Here is a 23,410-nt window from a genome sequence, read left to right on the forward strand (position 1 = left end):
ATTGATAAAATCGCCTTCCATTTTTCCTATATACCATGGAGATTCGCCCATTTATTATATTTATAAATTTAGGGGGGGTTCTTAAAATTTTCCCTGATGGGATTGTATAAATAGAGCAAGGCTCTAAGTTTTAAAGTAGAAAAGTAACCAACGGATGGAGTCAAAAGGATATCGAGCATAGAGCAAGAATCTAGTGTCTTGGGTCGTAGTAATAGGAAGAGGCTCTACGGCTAAGTGTGCAAAGGCCTAGTAGAGTCTGCAGCTGAGTGCACAGGGCAGAGTCGAGTTTGTAACCAAGGAAGAAGAATAATAAAGAGAAGTTTATCTGAATTCCGTGTATCTATTCTTATGTTATTACATGTTTGATATCAATTGCAATTATATTGTTTATTTATTGTGTGTTGTTGTATGAATGGTGAATATTGTAAGTATAAATGAAAGCATACAGTTAACCTAAGTTAATCAACTAATGTCGGGTTACTAGTAAATATTTGGGTAATAACACTATTCGGCCCTCGAGTAGGGTTGCGCGAAGGCAGCATCACCGGCTACGAAGTATTGATAAGTGCACGTAGCGATGTGTGCGCAGGGTCAAACCGTGGACCACTTGGAACCCATCAGATATCCCCAGGGTGCGGAAACCTCGTTCTAGCACCCTCCCATACTACTTCGGGTGAGACCTCAGTCTGCGCTCCGCGGGCTGTTGCTGAAAGGGCCAGTGTTGAGTGCTAACATGTGTCTTTTAAAACTCCTAATTGCCTCACATTAATTATCAACCTGGGCAAGTCCTTTTATTCCAAGAGTGTACACAATATGTGCATGCTATGAATCCAGAGAGTAATGCTTTTAAAATGAAATATAAAACTTTGATACAAGAGTGAATGGATGCATTATAAAACTCAAACTGCAACTATTAATAGAAATATTACATCTAAGCATCAAGACTTAACCCTCAACTGAAATCGTAATCAAATCTCAAACAGGTAATTCAAATGGAAATGATGTCAACCGAGAGTTTAGTAGCAATAACCAATCTCTTTCAGCTGATTCTATCTAAATCACACTCAATCTCAATTAAGCAATTCAGATGGAAATGATGTCAACCGAGAGTTCAGTAGCAATAACCAATCTCTTTCATCTGATTCTATAATAACCACACTCTTATCATAATAAAAAAGATTCAATGCCTTAACTGACAATCAATTTAATCTACAATAAACATAAATGGAATCAATTAACAAAGCTGCAAATCACATAAGGAAAGTAACCTAACTTCAATACAGGAAATCAGCAAATAGAAAACAAGATAAACTCACAGAGAATGGAAAAACATCAAACCAATCAAACTTGCATGAATTAGAAAGATATAACACAAAGGGTAGCAGTTTAATCCACCAGAGGTTAGGCCCTTAGCCACCAGCGAATACTGTTGAGCTACTTCAGAGAATACGAATGAACAACAACATAAATTATGTATTAACCATTGAACTCAATCCTCATTACAATACAGTCGTGTTCCTCAAAAGCACGAGTCTGTAACTTAAAATTACAATTTGAAATAAAACAGAGATCGCCCCTTTTCTCCTACAATTTACACTTTTATAGTCAAAAAGGGTAAAAGATAAATGTGATCCCTTAGGATCAGGAGATCCTGAGGGATTCACAACTGAATGCTATCTTCTGACATTCTTCTTATTTAGCGTTGATCCTCCTAATTCATCCTCTGGCCTGACTGCAACCAACGTGCCTCATTCATCCTTTGTTGGTTTACGTTGTTCCATCTCTAGGGAACAACAACTGTTCCTTTCGTCGTTTTTCTGCATAAAAAGGAATAAGAGTTAGTTACAGTGGCTAATTCTTAATCAAGAGTAGTTCATTCATTTCTTATCATAATCCATCAATATGTTAGCGTATCAAGGCACAAAAGAGATAAGAAAAGAGGAAAAAGGCAATGTAATTGAGAGTAAATACATACCCATTGCATAACTCAACATACTCCCCTACTTACCCTATTTCATGTCCTCATGAAAAGTAAATAGTTCTTATGCAATGCAGTTAAAGAGTAGGTTGGAGAGAAAGCTTCAAAAATTGGTCTAAATCCATGATGTTGAGCCAAGAGCGCAAAGGCGGGCCTTTCTTTCCCTTCAGGCAGCTCGTAGTCAGCCTGATACCCTTCAGGAGGATACCAAATAATGGGACTCCGAAACCGGCATCCCAACCAATGAGGTCCTTCTCTCAAAATAAGATTGTTGTAGGTGATCATCCGGGCCACAACAACTTTGAAATTCTGATAATTAAATGGTTCCCTATCTTTCACACTATTAGTGGAGATTGTCCATCTGAGCTTAGATGCAGTCAGAGATCTTTCTTGAATGGAGAGGAAATATGATATTCCTTTCTGCACAATCTCCTTATGTATGGGCCCTAAATTTTTAATCACCCCCTCTCTTTTCATCAGATTTTTATGGTTGGCAAACATTTGTAAAGGGTGCTTAGGTTCACTCCTCACCCAAAGATCCAATCCATGTTCCTGTCTTTGGAATGCATTATAAGCTTTAAACCATTTGAGTTGGTTAACTGCAAATGAGATAAAAGCCTGGAATTGAACGTCTCCAACAAAAGGATTAGGGTTCTTTTCCACCTCATCTTCTAATATGAAATTGTGCAGATAGAACTCACAAAGAAGCCTCTAGACCTTTGCACTGTGTTGCTTGCAGCAATTTATAAAATCTTCAATTGTCCCTAATTCAATTGGTTTACCAGCTCTTATGGCTTTGATTTTCAATAACAGGTACCGTTCTAATAAGAACAAGGCATAATTGGTGGCAGGAGACCTACATATTAAGACCTCCGAATACCGTGAGCAGATGGTGTTTTTCTGACTCATGACTCTGTCTAGCTTGAATTTTACCTTCTCCAGCTTTTCTTTTGCCTTTCTACACCTGTCAAAGGTCTCATTCTCCATTATAGTTAGTTCCCTAAGCTGTTTCTATAGCTCTTGATATCTCTGCAGGGAAATTATCTCTTGTTCAAATCATTCCAAAGCGAGTCGGGCTTGTGCCAATTCCTCCTGAAGATTTAGTAAAATAGGGTCATGGTGCATCAGTATGTCCGTCTAAGTGCCTATGCTACAAGAGGGGATATCCTCTGTCTGAATGCCTGTGCTACAAGAGGGGATATCCTCTATCTGCACTTCTTTATTATGGGAGGTCCAAACCTCCATCTGAGCAGCTTCATCTACTAAATCTGCATGCAATCCTGCTTGAGTGGTGATTGTTCGAGTTGGTATGAGCTCAGTTTGAGTCCCTGTAGCCCTACCTTCACATAATTTCGTTTGCACGGCCACATTTGCTACCTCAAGGGTATTGTTTGGAGTTTTTCCTATTGTAATTTCCTTTATTTTTCATCGGAGCCTCTTGACCATCTTACGAAGCTTCTGGTGTTCTTTCCTTAGCTTCTTCAATTTCGTTCTGGCTCCATGCCTCTTCTGAGGAGTAACCAGTCTGCTAATAGTCTCGTTAATAGCCTCTGTCTCTAAAGAGCCTGGTTGTTCACCCTGGCTTTGTTCCAATAAGACCATGTCTCTAGATTGATTATCGGACTCCCGAATAACCTTTGTATCCACTTCCTCTTCTTGGTTTGTATCTTTTGGGGAAGGCAGAATTCCGGTATGGCCAGAATTCCCTGGAGATTGGGCTTCTCCTAAGTTAGGATTAAGCGGTTCTTCAGGCTGCATGTAGACGTTCATATTGGCCAGGACCTGGGCCATCCCTGCCTCGAAATCCTACAAAAGATCATCTTGAGAACTCATATTTGGTGTTGGAGGAGGCCCCACTTCATTTTCTCGTTCATTGTTGGAATGCCCTGCTCCTTCCTGCACTGAGTCGGGTCTGTCTCCTCCCTCAGGTTCTAGTTCAGGATTATCTTGTCCCTCTGACTCTGGTTGCAAGTCCTGTACATTTACCAGGCTAGATAATTCTATTGGTTGACTAGCACTACCTTGAGGATTTTCAGATGTTCCCTGGTCTAAATTCATCCTTGTAGATCATCTAGGGGTAGTTCTTTTTCTTTTTGGAACAGGGTTAGGTGCTGGCAGGTTTTCACCTCTTTTGAGGGCTGTTATGAGATCATCCCATGCTGATTGTTGTTGGGCAAGGTTGTGACTAACTATTAACCTGATCAGAAAATGGTGGCTAACTACTGTCTCTAGGTGTTGAGACCGTCTCAGCCTCTCAGCAGTGTCATGCAATAATGAATTCAACAGTGCAGGCAAATTAATAGAACATTTTTGTTTTAAGACTGCTAAAAGTTTGAGTTGTCGCGGCCTTACCATGTCTCGATGCCCATCGCGAGTGATATAGTTCTGGACAATTCATGCCAATTCTCCCCATGGCTCTCTAAGAGAATATGGTCGAATGCCTTTGCCCTTCTTGATTAGTTCTTGTCCTTCATCCCTAAAAATCTTCATAGCATCATGCAACTTTAGCCGCTTATCAGACCATACTGGTCCTTCTACCGGCAACCCAGACACTTCTGTTATCACAAAATCCATTATGGTGATTTTTCTACGTCTCACCAAGGATTGTCCATTCTGTAGATGTTATAGATATTCAATGGCGATTTCCTCATTGGGGGGTTGAAATCTTGTAAAATATGTTATCCATCTTGCGCGAGCTAGGATTTCCCTGGCTCCATTAGAGACAACTAGTATTAAAGGTTCTCAGCGCACTATTTTTCCTCCCATGATGCTTGAGTTCTTCCTACTTCTACAAACGATTAGTGCAGTGGAGAAAACACAGCAACAAGCAGAGCCAAGAGATGGAACAACAAGTAGTTGTAACAGCTCTGTCAGGTGATGTTTTTATAAAAATAAATATTGTTAAATCGAGGACTGTTATAATGCCACACACTCTGTGATTATGGGATGTCGTATTATTCTACAAAATTGAATAAAATGATGATAGCGCATGCATGAGTGTACTGGAGGTCCCTACACCTCTCGAAATTAAAGCTCGCATACGACCGAATGGATGAAAAGATGACGTTCTGGCGGCGAAGTATAGGGGTGATGGATTGGGTAGTAAAGGCAGTAGAGTACGTATATTAATGAAAGGATCATAAAAGGATATTGGAGTAATGAAAACAAGGTGTGTAACGAGAATTATTAATAAGTGATAAGATGTCGTGAGGTGATGCGATAAATAAAAAGGACAATATACGTAGGAGATGATACCTTACCATTGTTATTCCACTTGAAAATGATGTAATTGATTTTAGAAAGAATTAACTCATGCATAAAGGTTCAAGGTGAGTTAGGGAAATAATCTCTCTGTAGAAAAATAGAAAAATAAGAAGAGGGCATTGTAATAATTATTGATGTAGGAAGTAAAACTTCAATACCATAAGCAGAGCTTCTGCTGCCTGTAGGTGTCCATAGCCTTGACAGAGTTGCTTTCTAACCCTTAGGAGCCAGGATCCTCTATGTATAGTTGGGGAAGTGCATTATGATGTCCACAGTAGAGATCAATGTGCTAGCATGGTAACCAGATGAACACATTGCCATTCACTGGGAAGTAGCAAAAGTGGTCAGGCCGGCTCGTGATGAGACCTCCTGTTCCAAGGATTTTGTTTCTTGATGCATCTGTTGGATCATATCCTTGGTGTGGTGGCCATAGTGGGAATGCCACTTTGCCACATCCCTATGAACATGGTAGGCTGGCTCATGATGAGACCCCCTATCCTCCATTTGTAGATCAAAAAATAAAATTGTTAGTGAATTTTGTTATATATATATATATATATATATTATTTTATTTTATTATTTTACACTTCCCATTTTATATATAGAGGGTGGCTCAGTACTCCTTAAGAGTAGGGATGGCGAAAGAAGTTTAAACATATCAATAGAAAAAATATACCCATAATCTTATTGATAATAAGCATAGAGAATTATACTAGAGGGAGTAGAACCAGCATGGTAAAGATAATCAATTAGTATCATTTATAGCAGAAATGAGGATAGTAAAGTGATATAGATAATTGTGTCCTTTCTCTTTTGATCATCACAAAGCAATCTTGTTAGAGATAATAATGTTAAAGATATTCGCCTGCTTTAGTAGACCTTGTACTTGTGGTCCTCATATATATATTGTACTTGATGCCAAAAAGAGGATTGTAAAAAAAATGAGCTGGGATGGGCTAGGAATGATCATGGAAGGGGAAGAAAGGAGTGTTCTAAAAAATACTCACAAAGTGTTGTTCCCTATAGGGAACAGCAAAGGGAAAAACACAAAAAAGTGATTTTCCCTTTAGGGAACAATAGTTGTTCCCTGTAGGGAACAACAAAAGCAGGCACACGAAAAAGTGATGTTACCTTTAGGGAACAACAGCTGTTCCCTATAGGGAACAGCAAAAGAAAACACACAAAAAAGTGTTGTTCCCTTTAGGTAACATCAGCTACTCCCTGCAGGGAACAACAAAAGAAAGCACATGAGAAAGTGGTGTTCCCTTTAGGGAACAACAACAGTTCCTTGTAGGGAATATAAAAAGAGAACACATGAAAAAGTATTAACAAAAGAAAACACACGAAAAAGTGTTGTTCCATTTAGGGAACAAAAGTTGTTCCATGTAGGGTACAACAAAAGAAAGCACACAAAAAAGTGTTGTTCCCTTTAGGGAATAGTAGTTGTTCCCTGTAGGGAACAACAAAAGAAAATAGGGAGAGACAAACAATCCTCCCTACTGCTCTAAACAACAGAAGGGCTATGATACAAACAAGAAAAAAAATAGAGAAAATAGAAAAAACAATTGTATTTACAAGTCTCAAAAATAACCTTTTTTTACGGGACTGGTGCTGCCGAAGAGTTGCCTTTTGCAACAAGAATTTGTATGGTAGAATCTTCGCGTATCTGTTGGCAAAAGGATTCCCTTGTAAGCGGTTTGTGGTAGAGGCGTACCCGGTGCCCATTTGCCTTAAAGGAATAGCCAGACCCATCAATGGTGGCTAATGTAAGGGTGCCATTATCGTGCACCTCTTTTATCTCGTAGGGACCTAACCATCTAGTCTGGAGTTTGCCCGGGAAGTCCTGGAACCTGGAATCGTACAAAAGCGCCCAATTACCTTCATGGAATATCTTTTTCTTGATGAGGGCGTCATGCCATTTTGCTCTTTGTTGTTGAATAAGTGCAGTATGCTGAAGAGCCAATAGCCGGATTTCATCTAATTCATTTATTTGTTGTAATCTGTTAATCTGTGCTTCATTCAAGTCTAGCCCCACTTCTTGGGCTATCCTTAATGTCTGAATTTCAAATTCTATGGGGAAGATAGGTTCCTTACCAAACACCAGCTGATATGGGGAGTATCCTGTTGTATTCCTCCAAGTTGTGCGATATGCCCACAGGGCTTTTGGCAATCGGGTAGTCTAGTCACATCTATGTGAGGCGACTGTCTTTGTTAGGATGGCCTCGATTACCTTGTTGGTACTCTCTACCTGGCCATTTTCCTGTGGGTGGTATGGAGAGGTGATTCTATGCAAAATGTGATGATTTTTTAGTGTAGCAGCAATCTTATGGCCTACAAATTGTGGCCCTCCATCCGTAATTATTTCTCTGGGCAAATCGTACCACACGAAGATTTGAAAGAGAAAATTGATTACTATTTCCTTTGCTCCCTCCACCCATTTAGTCACGTATTCCGTTGCAACCAGTATATATGACTTTTGATTAGATGATGGTTTTATTGGGCTGACGAAATCTAACGCCCAGCATTCAAATGGTTCGATGACTAGCTGTGGGTGTAGGGGCATCTCGTCAGACTGGCCGGGGCGGCCCATTCTTTGGCAGCTATCGCATGCCTGGACAAATTTCTTGGCATCCTTAAAAATTGTGGGCCAATAATAGCCCATTTATAAGATTTTATGTCCAGTCCTACGGTTTGCAAAGTTTCCACCACACGGTCCATCATGGCAAGCTTTTAGGATATTGTAAATTTCATCTTCCCTGATACACCTGCGGATATGCATATTGGCTCCTGTGTGAAAGAGGTATCCTTTGATCCAGGAGAACCGAGTGTTGTGTTGCACTATTAATTTCCTTTCTCTGGGTGTCAGGTGTTTGGGTAGTTTTCCCACTGCTAAGTAATTCACGACATCTGCGTACCAAGGTGTTTTCACGGTCACAACAAACAAGTGCTCATCAGGGAACTGGTCTTCTACTGCCACTGCGTCATCTATTCTTGGCACTCGAGAGAGGAAGTCTGCTACCAGATTCTCCTTTCCTGGTTGATCCTTGATCATTATGTCAAATTCCTGCAAAAGGATTAACCATCGTGTCACTCTGCCATTCGTAATAGGTTTATTAGCTAAATATTTGATAGCAGAGTGATCAGTATACAGGACCACAGGGTATCCTGTTATATAGTGTCTAAATTTATTAATAGCGTAGATTACAGCTAGAAACTCCTTCTCTGTCACTGTGTAATTCAACTCAGCAGGAGTTAAATTTTTGCTGATGTAGTATATCGCATAGGGTTTCTTGTCTTCTTCTTGGCCAAGAACTGCTCCAATGGCTGTATCTGATGCGTCTGATGAAATCTGAAATGGTATATCCCAGTTCGGGCCTCATAGTATTGGTGCTATTGATACTAGCCATTTTAATTCTGCAAAGGCAATGTCACATTTGTTAGTCCATATAAAATCAATATTTCTTGTCAAAGCATATAACGGTGCAGCAATTTGGGAAAAGTTTTTTATAAATCTCCGATAATATCCAGAAAATCCCAAAAAACTACGTACCTCTGTTTGAGTGTAGGGGGTAGCTAGTAAGAGGATTACCTGTATTTTTGCTAGATCTACCTGAATTCTAGCTGCTGAGATGTAATGGCCCAGGATCAGGCCCTCTGTCATCATCATATGGCATTTCTCATGGCTTAAGCAGAGCCTAGTAGCAATGCATCTTTCTAGGACTTTCTCCAATGTCTGTAATGCCTGCTCGAAGTCATCTCCATAGGGTGTGAAATCGTCCATGTATACCTCTAATCCCTCGTTTATCAAGTCTGCAAAAATACTGAGTATGGCTCTTTGGAATGTAGCAGGTGCATTGCATAGTCCAAAAGGTAATACCCTATAAGAAAACATCCCCCAGGGGCAGGTGAAGGTAGTCTTATCTTGGTCTTCGGGGGCAATTTGGATTTGGTTGTAGCCACTGAAGCCATCCAGGAAAGAGAAGAATTTTTTACCTACCAATGTGTCTAGAACCTGGTCGATAAACGGAAGGGGAAAATGGTCTTTTTGCGTTGCTTTGTTAAGCTCTCTGTAATCGACGCATATACACCATTTCCCATTCTTTTTAGGAACCACAACTAATGGAGAAACCCATTTACTGTCAGATATAGGATAGATAAAATTTACATCTAACAGTTTCTACAGTTCGTCTTTAACAATATCCTTTAGGTGAGGGTTTAATCTACGCTGAGGTTGTCGAATGGGTCTCGCATCTTTTTTAGTGTAGATGTGGTGCATACATAGTTGAGGGTCAATCCATTTCATATCTGGGTAATCCCAAGCGAAAGCCCCTTTATATTTCCTAAGGATTTGAATAAGCTTCTGTTGTTGGTCATCACTCAAATTTTTGTTAATGTTAAGGATTTTCCCTGGCTCAATTTCAATAGGTTTGCTATTATAGACAGTTGTTGTTGGTATTGTTTGGTCATTGATATCTTTTAAAGGATCTTCTTCAATTTTGTTATCAAGGACTGCTTCAATCATGTGACATTTTAGATTAGATATGGCAGCAGGGTGGTTAATGTAAGTGTTATTAACATCATATTCTGTTTGGTTTTTAAATTCAAGAGCATCTTCTATAGTTAATGGTGATCGAATATTTTCGTTTAAATATGTTACAGGCTGCTTCCTAGCTTTTATTATGGTTAGGCTTAGCTGAGCTAGAGGGTATAAAGCTAAGTTCTTCACATCATTCCATCGAGTTATAGTCATACTACTTGTTCGACAACTTATATAAGAATCTGTAGTCGCTAGCCAAGGTGTTCCTAATATTAGAGGATGTCCGTCTAGCCAATTTCTAAGAATAATCAAGGAATCTGCTGGGTATTCCCAAGAATCTACAGACACCATCACATCCTGTAATGTCCCTTTTGGTTTAATAACTAAATGGTCAGCAAGTTCCAACAAGGTCGTAGTTGGATCTAAGGCTATGATGCCAAGTCTCTCACAGGTTGTTGTTGTGAGAATATTAATGGCTGCCCCTAAATCGACTAACGCATTGGGAAAGGAGCATCCATTTATTTGTACTGTGACAATAGGGTTTCTTGGGTCTTCATATTTCACTGGTGTCTCTCTGCCTAACAATAGATCAGACAAAGTTCTGACTACATGGACAGTTGGTGTTACCTTTATTTTCCTCGTAGACTTCTTGGTACACAATTCCTTAATGGTTTTTGCATAAATTGGAATGTCCTGAATAGCCTGGAGGAGGGGTATTTTTACGCAAAGATTTTTTAATTCTCCCAGGAGATCGAAGTCAGGATATTCGATTGGGTGAGGTATAATCAATCTTTTTGGGAATGGCAGAGAAGAGGTAATGATCTGTTCGTGACTTTTCTGCTTGACTGTATTCTCCTGTTGAGGTGTTTGTTCTATAGTCAATGGCTTATTTGGGTATGGTTCTTCAAGTTGCAGATTTTTATCATCCTCTGGCACGATTATTTGTCTAGACCTCAATTGGAGTTCATTACATTCTCTCAACACAGTTTCCGAATCCAGACCTTCAATGATTTGTACCCATTGGACTGGTCTGTTGTTGGGATTTGGGTTGGGTTAGGCTGGGAGTTGTTGTTGTAGATTGGATTGAGGATTTTGCTGCTATGTCTAAGGTGTTGGTAGTGTAGGTTGAGGTAGGGGGACTATCCCCACTGGCTGGTTCATGGGTCTTTGCCAGCCTGATTGCCAGTTTTGGTTTTGTGAAGTGGACGGGGACCATTGAGATGGATATGGGTTGTTCTACCAGAATGGTGGAAAGTAAGAGGGATTTGGCCAACTATTGTTTGAATTTGATTGATTGGACCAAAGTGGCATGGGGAATTCTTATGGTGGCCAATTAGGAAAAGGTGGCTAGTTCTGCCATGTAGCTCTTGTATATTGCTGGGAATTATATTGTGAAGGTTGAAAGAATGAAGATGGGTCAATAGGCATACCTGTTTGCCATGCTTGCCATTGGTGATGTTGGTTTAACAAGTATACTGGTTCTGCTTCTTCCTCTACCTCCTTGAAGACCGCTTTTAATCTTGGGAGTGATGGGCAATTTTCTGTGGCATGTTCCTTAGTGCATATGGCACAGGTCTGTACCATATCCAGTGGGCATTCTTTATGACTATGTTTCTTTCTACATCGAGGGAAAAAAATAACCAAGTTCTACTCTGCTTCGACCTGCTTCTACTTGGCTTGCATGATGTCTAACTATGTTGTCAAGGTTCCCAGGATATTCGTTTTGAAATCTTCCAATAGGTTGCCGATTTCAGCACGAGTAACGCTTCCTCCAGAGACTTTGTTGTCCCTGGTGATTGCATCACATCTAGCAGGTTTCAGTCGTGTACTGACCCTCGAGCACTTGATGCACAATCAATAATATTAGCATAGTCTTCTTGATAGATATCACCTTTACCCATGATATTTAGTGTCTCTATCCACTGTTCTTTCATCCCTTTAATCATCGTGGTTTTTAGAACATTATTAGGTAGATTTGCATAAGGAGACCTTTGGAGGTTATATTGGAAATGCTCTACATACTCTTCCAAAGTTTCGCTAGGCCTTGCTACCATTTGGAATATCTCATCTTTTAGTTCTCTAGATTTGCAATAATCCTAATATTTTTTAAGAAAGGCAGTTTTCATTTGGTCCCAATCATTGATGGTGCCTCCACCCAGTCCCATAAACCAACACAGGGTTGCTCCCTTTAAAGTGGAGGGAAACATCTTATGTTTCTGGGGGTCGGTGGTGTAATCATAACCCCTACATAGGACATCGAATTCAAACAGGAATGCATCCAGATCTTCTAAAGTGAGTCCATGAAAGGTGGGAATATTTTGTAGTGGGATAGCTTTCATGGGGGTGTTGACAGCTATGTCAATAATAGGATACTGTAGTGTAGAGGTCTGGGGTGGTTGTGGATTATTAGCCATTTGGTCAAAGATATGCTAGTATCCTTTTGGGATCTCCGGCACTGGGGAGTTGTTCCTAGGATGTCCAGAAGAGGCGGGAATGATCTTAACAACACTCCCTTGATCTGGGACACTGGGTGTCCTCTGCTCAATTACTACCTTGGGAGATCTTGGTTCTACTGGTTTAACCTCAGATTTACCTATTTCTCCTTCTCCTTCACGGAGGTTATAAGAATTCCCTTCTTGTGAGGGAATTGATCGTGAATTTTCAATATCTTGAAAACTCTGTTCAGTCCCTTCAGTTTTACTGTGAACCTCAACATAGGCTACAAATGGTGATCCTGTGGCCTAAAGGGAGACAGTAGGGTGTCTAGAAGCAATGGTTCAGGGTCCTACTAATGGCTGAGACTCAGCTTTCCTTATGATTTCGTCGATAAAAGTTGATCATCCAAGGGTCACTGGTCCCTTAGATTTTTCAGGTTTGGGATGTGGGATTGTATCGTTTTCTGGTCTTTTCTTCTTAGTCATTCATGCGAAAATTCAAACGTTTATTTCTACCTTAAATTCCTAGCAATTCTGCTGGAAAGAGGGTGGGGGAGTAGGCATTTTACTTGCTCCGTACGCAGGTTCTTACCTTCCATTTTTAATACCCAGTTCTCCCTTAGTAGACAAACATCAAACACCTACTTTACTTCTCTGCAATTGTGCTGAAAAGCGGGCAGAGGAGCAAGCACTTTACTTGCTCGTTACATAGGTTCTTACCTCCTGTTTTCAATACCCAATTCTTCCCTAGCAACAATTATCAAATATACATCACTCTTTGTAAAATGGTGACACTCTCCCTGGAAATGGCACAAAAATGTTGGGTGCTAACAGGTGTCTTTTAAAACTCCTAATTTCCTCACATTAATTATCAACCCGGGCAAGTCCTTTTATTCCAAGAGTGTACACAATATGTGCATGCTATGAATCCAGAGAGTAATGCTTTTAAAATGAAATATAAAACTTTGATACAAGAGTGAATGGATGCATTATAAAACTCAAACTGCAACTGTTAACAGAAATATTACATCTAAGCATCAAGACTTAACCCTCAACTAAAATCGTAATCAAATCTCAAACAGGTAATTCAAATGGAAATGATGTCAACTAAGAGTTTAGTAGCAATAACCAATCTCTTTCAGCTGATTCTATCTAAATCACACTCAATCTCAATTAAGCAATTCAGATGGAAATGATGTCAACCGAGAGTTCAGTAGCAATAACCAATCTCTTTCAGCTGATTCTATAATAACCACACTCTTATCATAATCAACAAGATTCAATGCCTTAACTGATAATCAATTTAATCTACAATAAGCATAAATGGAATCAATTGACAAAGCTGCAAATCACATAAGGAAAGTAACCTAACTTCAATACAGGAAATCGGCAAATAGAAAACAAGATAAACTCGCAAAGAATGGAAAAACATCAAACCAATCAAACTTGCATGAATTAGAAAGATATAACACAAAGGGTAGCAGTTTAATCCACCAGAGGTCGGGCCCTTAGCCACCAGCGAATACTGTTGAGCTACTTCAGAGAATATGAATGAATAACAATGTAAATTATGTATTAACCATTGAACTCAATCCTCATTACAATATGGTCGTGTTCCTTAAAAGCATGAGTCTGTAACTTAAAATTACAATTTGAAATAAAATAGAGATCGCCCCTTTTCTCCTACAGTTTACACTTTTATAGTAAAAAAGGGTAAAAGATAAATGTGATCCCTCAGGATCGGGAGATCCTAAGGGATTCACAACTAAATGCTATCTTCTGACATTCTTCTTATTTAGCGTTGATCCTCCTGATTCATCCTCTGGCCTAACTGCAACCGATGCACCTCATTCATCCTTTGTTGGTTTACGTTGTTTCGTCTCTAGGGAACAACAACTGTTCCTTTCATCGTTTTTCTGCATAAAAAGGAATAAGAGTTAGTTACGGTGGCTAATTCTTAATCGAGAGTAGTTCATTCATTTCTTATCATAATCCATCAATATGTTAGCATATCAATGCACAAAAGAGTATTTCATTCATTTCTTATCATCATCCATCAATATGTTAGCGTATCAAGGCACAAAAGAGATAAGAAAAGAGGAAAAAGGCAATGTAATTGAGAGTAAATACATACCCATTGCATAACTCAACAACCAGTAGTACCAGGATTTGTTTGGCTAAGTCGTCTCTGAACCTAGGTCAGGCCCCAACAAGCCAACATGGATATTTGTAATAGAACAAGTATTTGATTTGGAACCTCAGAATGCTACTATATATGTACTTCTTTCCATTGAAAACACAATGTGTGTTTATGAAATTAGATATGGCTTACTTTTTTAGTCTATGATTGGGTATTTCAAACACAATATATGTTTCTGACATTAATATTTCTTACATTTCCGAGTCTATGTTTGGGCATTGTATGGGTGCTACTAGTGCATTGGAAGTAATTGCAACCATAAATGCTATCACCAATGGATGTCTTCACCCTACTATTAATCAATTTGTAAGTTTCTTACTGAGTATGGAAAAAATTTGCTAAGTATTACATGAAGACAAACCATGCTTTTTCATGTAAATGTGGTTGTTGTTTACACCATTTCTTTCTTAAAAGTACGAACGGATTAATTCAATTTGCAAATTGACACTCTTCGAAGAATACTGAACCTGAAAGTGCTATTAACATGGTACCAAATGTAAAGAATCAACATGAAGTACATGTTGCTAAGATAACTTTTCTTGGTACAATATAAATTTGGAGAACTCTTAAGATTATGCACAATATGGAACTATAGATTATGCACAACATCAAACTATAATGCAGTAGATTAGTTTGTAATTTGCCATATTCAACTTCCAACTTATTATTTGTAATCAAGAATGTGCTTTGGAGGAATACCATGCATGTAAGTAATGATGGCTGACACTTGACCTAGGGAGGCATTTTCCCTATCCCTGAATTATATTGATGCTCTGTTCTAAAATAATTTATTGATATGTCATAAGATTCACCAAACTTCACCATTGATTGAGTTTGTGGCTCAAGAGCTAAAGCTCATAATCTAATTCATTCCATTATAACATATTTATGTTTATATATATATATATATATATATATATATATATATATATATATAGATATATATATATATATAGATAGATATAAAGATAAACCTAATGGAAAACCTCATCAAAAATATAAATCTAGACCAAATCTAATCATTGCCAAACTTGAACTTGAACCTAAACCACATGACTTAGGTTTATAGTAGATACTATGGTTGATGCAGACATTGATGCTTAATGAGGAACGAGTAGAGCATTGTTGTTGTTGTTGTAGTGACCTTATGGGTAAAAGATTCACAAAGAAAATCATACAATAGGATGCAAAGTTATCCCTCAAACCGGTTTAGAGATGTAATTATTTGTTGGTCATTGAGTTCTTCTTTATCATCACTTACAGTACTTGATAATATATTTGGAATTTTCGAAGGAAAACATATTTTCTTCCATAACCGGTAGGACTCCTCGACATCTTTTCACTTCCATCAATGATGATCCCTTTTAATATCAATGTTTTATGCATTCCTCCAATCAAATCTTCAGTCTATATCTCTTTTTTCCCTAGAAAGACATACATATTGGCTATATCCAAGCCCCATCAAACATACAAATACCTACATGCACCAAATATAATTTTTAGTATACAAATCTTGGTCAACAAGAATTTATTGCACGGGCACCATTTGAGTCATGACTACTACATGCACTTACCAAAAGACTAAAATCATCGAATTAAATTATGAGGAAAAAGAGGTGTCTTGAATTTTATCACCTTAAAGATTGAGATCTCGAAGCTTGAAGAGGCAGTACACGTATCCAGGAACAATTTTGAGTGTAAAACACATGGCATCTTAAACCTCTCATTCTTAGTTTCCACCTAGACTCATCTACTTTGGGAGCCTGGCAAAAAAATACCTAAGTAAAATTTTATCAAGCTAACAAGTCTAGTTAACATTTAATTATAGTCCTGAATCATGTTTTTATCCTACTAATAGTTTCCATGGACCACTGATACCTAGCATAAATAAAGTTGGTTCATGTACTCCATTCTAATCGTTTACAATAGGATATTAATGTCATCAAATTGGAACCAGCAAAGAAGTGCCTAAATCAACAACCGATGTTTTATGGATTTTGAGGATGCTAAATCACACTCATAGAACATGCACCAGTCATTGAAAATGACATCTAGAATTGAAACTTACAGTGGACATGTTCTTGACTTGATAGGCCAAGCAATGGAAGTTATATGCACCAAGATCTTCCACTAGGAACCGAGAATTATCTAAAGCTCTCAAATTTTTCATGCTTTTCCTCAGTCCTTCTACACCCTAGCTTTAATCAATATGAGAATCGTATTCTTGATCTGGATATATGGTTGAATATGGATGGTCACCATATATATATAAAATTTGACTCCCACTACTGCAAATTAGAGCATCAAATGTAGACACTTTGATTCCAATAGCATGAAGCATATAAATTGTTTCCGAAAATATTAATGCATAGATAAAATTAATCTAGGAGATGAAAAGTTTCCAATGGAATGAAATGCATTCATAATCTCCTAGATGATAATAGATTTTGTACTAACAAGGGGTTCTCCAAAATCATATTACCAATCCACTGCAATCATAAATAAACATTTCTTCTCCTGAGAAGTAGTTTCCTTGAAGAAACTAAGATAATATTGGGATCTATACTTTGTTTTTCCTGTGAATTCACGTCATTTGTCTTCTGCAATTTAGATTGATTGTCCTTAAGTATTCTCTAAGATCATCCTAATGTGTTCTGAAATACCTCCCATGTTCTCTTCATTTTTGAGAAGTTTATCAAGATCAAAGGGGCTATTAAGTGAACTAGAGCGAGAAGGCCTATCTACATCTAATGAGAGATGAAGAGATGTATCGAGGGCATCCTTGAATGAACCACTATTTGATTTGGAATCTATATTTTCATTTTGGTCATTTTCACTCTGCCATTGCGGGTGTCTCATTCTACATTGGGAGATTCTTGAAAAATATATTTTGCAATGTTGTGGCCAAGAATAGAGATGAATGTTCTACAAAACAATTTTCCTGCATTTATCCTAGAGGATCTTAAAAACTACTAGTTTGTACAAAGTAGCTGCAATTTCCTTGTTATTATGGAGATCTACCAACATACCATTATTCAACATCTGCACAACAATAAACCAATTTGAGTGATCAATCACATGTAAGATCCAATCAAAATTTTATATTAGATAGCAGAATTTTCAATATACCCGTTGAATGTCTACAGGTCCTCCATTATTTGTGGAAACCATAGGTAATCCATGTGCAACTTCCTGCATTAGAACAAATTGGAAGCATGACATGTGTTACTCTTTTTACACAACCAAAAATTTTTTAGATCAAATTGCTAGTATGAAATTATGGAAGGCTTCTTCTGAAGTTATTTGTGAAATTTGGAGAACATAACCTTGAAAACACTACCAAAACCGAGACATTTTATTTCTTCCTTATGACAAAAGAATGCCTTGAAAAATGGAATGCAATTCACTATTTTGTAACTGAATGCTTCTCTCTGAAATGCTCCATAACTAAACAAAGATAAAAAAATGTACTTTGATGCAAATATTGTTCTTTTCTGGATACATATATATATGAATACATATACATAAACACACATGCATATATATATATATATATATATATATATATATATATATATATATATATATATATATATATATAATTGAAATTTGCAACAATTTTCAGAAGAAAATATACCATTCATCAAAGTAGCCCTTCATATATCATTCCTCTAAATGAAAAAGAAATGATATTATTTTAAGTCTAGAAAATGCACATGTTTCAAGTTTTAATATTATGACCATTTTGTTTAGTTCTGGAGCATTGCAAAGAGAATCATTCAAGTATACCTTTACATGAAAGAAACTAATATATATTTAATTCTTATATTCAAAATACTCCAAAACTACCAAAACGGTCATAATATCAAAATTGATACATTTGAATCTTCTTGATTTTTTTCATCTTGAAGAAAATAATAAAAAATAGAGTTTGGTCAAGCTACCTTAATGAGAGTCAAACCAAAGGGTTCCACCAGGACCGTATTGATAAAAACACCCTGCACACACAAACATCATCATTTCAAAATTACATAGACAATATTTTTTCTTCTTTTTGTTTCACCTACACCAACTGCAATTCATTTTTTTTGTCTATTAGAAGTGAAATAATGGATAGTTTATTTTATAGTTTGACAGGATGTTTTATAAAACCTTAATCATTTCTGCAATCCTATATATATATATATCAACAACTTCTAATTTTTAGGATATGCCACTTCTCCATATAGATCATATTTTTTAATAAGCTTCAGGACAATGGTCAACACACTGGCACTTGTTGTAGACATTTGATCGATATCATCTCGACTGCCCATGATCAACATTTAGAATTTTGAAATGGATAAATAAAATATTAGTTATCAACTTATAAAACAAGGGAAAGCTGCAAAACATACCTCTAAAGAAAACTATAAATTTAGGAACCAAGAGAAGACATACCAAGTTTTCCAGTTGCCTCAATTTGATACATTCAACAAAAGCCTTGACTAAAGTCGCCATATCCTTTGACAACTAGCCTTGCTTTATGCCTTTCAATATTTCCTTCAATGTTTCTCTTGGTCTTATAGACCCACTTCACTCCAATGACTTCTTTTCCTTGTGGAAGGTCCACTAACTCCCATGTGTCATTCTTTTCTATTGCTTCTATTTCTTCCTCCATTTCCGCAACCCATTTTTCTTCTTTGACTGCATCCTCAAAATGGATTGGGTCATCTACATGAAAAAACAATGCAAATAAGGAATTTAGACTAGTACTACTATCAACTTCATCTTGCTCATAAATTTCATTTAAATTTCTGAATTTTTGTCTTCTTATGCTTGTGGAAGATGGGCTTGACATGTCACTTGGTGTTTTATTCGAAGTCGATTATGTTGTGGGTCTTTGCAGCATGCTTGGAGAAACACTTGCTTGACTGCATGACATTGTCCTATTATTTGTTGATAGTGTCACTTGGTGATTGCTTTGTTGAGCTTCAATAGGAGTAGAGGGAGTCACGGTTGAGGAATTACTTATTGTTGTCAGTTCCTATTTGTCTTCATGTGGTATACATGATTTCACATTAATTTTATTCTCTAAACTTCCATCCCATGCTTCCCCTTTTAGGAACTACACATCTCTGTTGATTATGACCTTTTTGCTTGATGGATTGTAGAGCTTGAATGCCTTGGATTCATCACTATGTCCAACAAACATGCATTCTCCCCCTTGTTGGGTAACATCTTTCTCAACTCATTCGGGACATGTGCATATGCCACACATCCAAACACTCTCATGTGAGTGAGACTATGATTTCTTCCACTCCATGCCTCTTCAGGAACCACATTCTTGACACTTTTGGTTGGACACCTATTAATGATATATGTTTCACAAGAGATAACTTCAGTCCAATAATCGCTTGGAAAAGTCTTTGCCTTCAACACACTCCTTGCCATTTCCATAATGGTCCTATTCTTCCTTTCTGCGACACCATTTTATTGAGGTGTATAAATTGTTGTAAATTTCTTGTGAATTCCATGCTCCCTGCAAATTCTAAGGAAGTCATTTAAGATGTATTCTCCACCTCTGTCAGCCCTCAATACTTTGATGTAGTTTTCACTTTGTTTCTCAACAAGAGCCTTGTATTGATGGAAGCACTCAACCACTTCAATTTTCTATTTTAGGAGGTAGACCCATGTATTCCTTGTATGATCATCTATGAAAGTCAAGAAATAATAGATGCCCCCAGTATATGGTGTAGGCGTAGGTCGACATAAATCTGAATGGACAATCTCCAAGAGTCCCTTTTCCCTTCCTAACTTTCATGCTAGAAATGTCTCTCTATGTTGTTTTCCCAAGATGCATCCTTCACATAGGCTATATGGTTTTTCTATTAGTGGTAATCCCTTCACCATGCCTTTCCTATGCAACAAATTTAATACTCCAAAGTTGAGATGACCAAATCCCAAATTCCATAACCAGTCCTCATCTTTGATCTCTACTTGAAAGTTTACTTATGTGCCAACTACACATTTTCTTTCATCCTCTTGTGAATTCATTGATAATTGTTCTTAGGTAGCTTCTTCCTTCAAATTTGATTTTATCTTTAGGGGAAACATTCTATTTCTTGTCATATGAACTTTTTCAATCAATTGTCTTCTTGGAGACTTATATAAAATTGTGCACTCATCATTATTGAAAAAGATATTGTAGCCCTTTTGCATGAGTTGTCCAATTATTATGAGGTTATTCTTCAAACCAGGGACAAAACAAGCATCTCAAATATACTTCTTCTCCCCCTTCTTTGTTAGAATATTGACACTTCCTTTGTCCATGACAAATACTTTTCTATCAGTCCCTAATGTCACTTCAGATTTCATACTTTTATGTAAATTGGAAAACATTTCTATGTTCCTTGTCATGTGGTTGTTGCAACCTAAATCTATAAACCATACATCACTTTATTTTTCTTGTGCTACATTACAAGCTAAAACCATGCTATCTTGGTTCTAATTTTCCTTTATGAAATTTACACTTGGTTTGTTACTTATGTAATATTGCTTCTTTCTACATTCCTTTTCATGATGACCATACATCTTACAATAATGGCATTGAACTTGAGATTTATCATACCTCTAACCTTGTGCTTGGTTTTGGCTTGGGACATGACTTGGATATTGCTACCCATTACACTTGAGCTTGAAGGGCTTCCTTTTCCACCTTTGTGTGGGCTTCTTCCTCTTCCTCTAATATTTTATCTTCCTCTACCTCTACCTTGACCAAATGAAACTTGTGTCTTGAAAGCATGCTCCAATGAGGAGTTTGTTGCTCTATTCAGTCTATGTTCATGAGAATCAGTGGTGCATGAATCTCATCACCTAAAAACTGTGTGAGATCCTTTGTATCTTCTATGGCCACAACAATGGCATCAAACCTTGCTGGAAATATTCTCAAGATTTTCTCAACTATTCTCCTTTCCTCAAGTGTCTCACCATGAGACTGATTTGAGTAACCAATCCAATTACATGTGTAAAAGATGAGTCTACATTCTCATACTCTTTCATACAAATTGTCTCAAAGTCTCTCCTTATCATTTGTAGCTTTGTTGTCTTCACTTTTGCCATGCCTTGGTAAGTTGTCTGGAGGGTGTACCATGCTTCCTTGGACTTTGTTGCTGTTGCAATCCTTGGAAAAATACATTCATGAACTGTTTGAAAAATGTAGAAGAGGGATTTTGAATCATTTTTCCTATTTTCCCTCAACAAATCCTCTTCTTCTTGAGACAGGGCAGTGTATGTTGTTGCATCTACTGGTTCTTGGAAACCATTCTCCACCAAATCTGAAATATCTTGAGAAGAAAACAAAGGCTTCATTGTTATAGCCCAGTAGTCATAATTTTTACCATTAAAGTGAGTTATCTAAGGATTAGTAAAGCTTGTGCTTGATGATGCCATTTATGAGAGTAAAAAAAACTTTCTCCCTACCGGTAAATATGCCCAAAAAAAAATGTCTTCAAATTTTTTTTTAACTCCTAGTAAAAGAAATTGTTCTTACACTAACAAAGTTTATCCTGCTCTGATACCACGTGAAAGAAATTACAGGGGTAGAAGAGAAGGGTTTTTCCCTCAAAAAATTAGTAGCAGAGGTGAAATGTTCAAATTACAGGGGTAGAGGAGAAGGGCTTTTCCCTCAACAAATTAGTGGCAGAGGTGAAATCTTTAGTTGCAGCGAACAAATCACAACTAGACAGAGGCTTAAAAAACAAAAAAGGTGACTCGAAAAGGTCAAATCTTTAGTTTCAGCACAAAAATCGCAACTAGACAGAGGCTTAAAAAACACAAAAGGTGACTCACAGTAGAACAGAGTAAAAAAGAGAGTAAACTGGAGCAACACAATAAAACTTTGGATTATATTTCTTAATGAATGAAATACATTCGTATGGAGACTGTGACTCCTTCACGAAGTAAAATAAACATTCTTACGATGATTTACACTTGCAGAGTAACTCTCTATAAAACCTGTAACTATTCATTTTCACATGCCCACCAAAATTTTCTCTACGATTTTCTCATCTTCACCTCTCAAACTTACAATGGGTCAGTTCGCCTACACTACTTGTCAATTTGATGGTTGATTTTTAAATCTTTGTTGCAATGTGTCAAGTTGTCTTAGGATAAGATTTTAAACTTGTTATACTTTTACCATTTGAAAAAAAAATTACTCTTCGTTTAATGACTGTTTCATTCAAGTATTCATTTAAAAAAAAAGCAGTGATAGAAAATTTTAAGTATTCATTTAAAAAAAATCAGTCATAGAAAATTTTCATAATGCCATGGTTCAAATATGTTGAAAACTTGACTTTTTTGTAGTGATGATCTTTGGTTTTAATTCCATGGCTAAAAAATTGTAAAACTTTTAAGGGTTTTCTGAGTCATGCCATTTTATGCTTAACATGGGGGTATTTTTTGCACCAAAAAAATAATGTTTTATTGATTTTTACTACCATTTTAAAAAATGTTTAAAGTTTACATTGACAATAAATAACATATATTTTTTGTGCCATAAATTCTATCAAATATTTTATTATTATACCATTTTTTAAAATTTTCATGAAATTACAAACTTTGATCATTAAAGACTGGAAATAAATTATTTATAAAAGATGAAATTTTAGTATATAAATTTATTTATAAAAGTTTAACTTTAAGTACGCATACAATATTAAAAGATTAGGGATGTGAATTGTGACTACATGCATCTCCCTAACCAAAGTATATCTACCATTGCAATATTGTTTTGATGTAATGGTAGTTATATTGCATAAGCATGCATTCATATGAATTCTTAAATATAGCCTCATGGCTCGACCTGAATATATTTATTCCACACAAAATGATAGGGAATAGTAAAAATGGTTATTTAATCCTATTTTGATAAGAATTTAATAAAAATTTGAATAAATAATTTTCGTGTTGATTTAATTTTTATAAAATTGTATTTATTTTTTTACTATTTTTCA

General features: G+C 36.9%; 1 pseudogene; it reads right to left on the bottom strand.

Annotated features, from left to right (window-relative positions):
• Positions 1-4,372: 4,372 nt before the first annotated feature.
• On the bottom strand, positions 4,373-18,914 carry LOC149213626 (putative sucrose-phosphate synthase 2; annotated as a pseudogene).
• Positions 18,915-23,410: the final 4,496 nt, after the last annotated feature.

This window comes from Pinus tabuliformis, chromosome 1_1 (genome assembly GCF_031772625.1).
Source record: "Pinus tabuliformis cultivar Carrire ecotype Pingquan chromosome 1_1, CPIR1, whole genome shotgun sequence".
NCBI classification, from domain to species: domain Eukaryota; kingdom Viridiplantae; phylum Streptophyta; class Pinopsida; order Pinales; family Pinaceae; genus Pinus; species Pinus tabuliformis.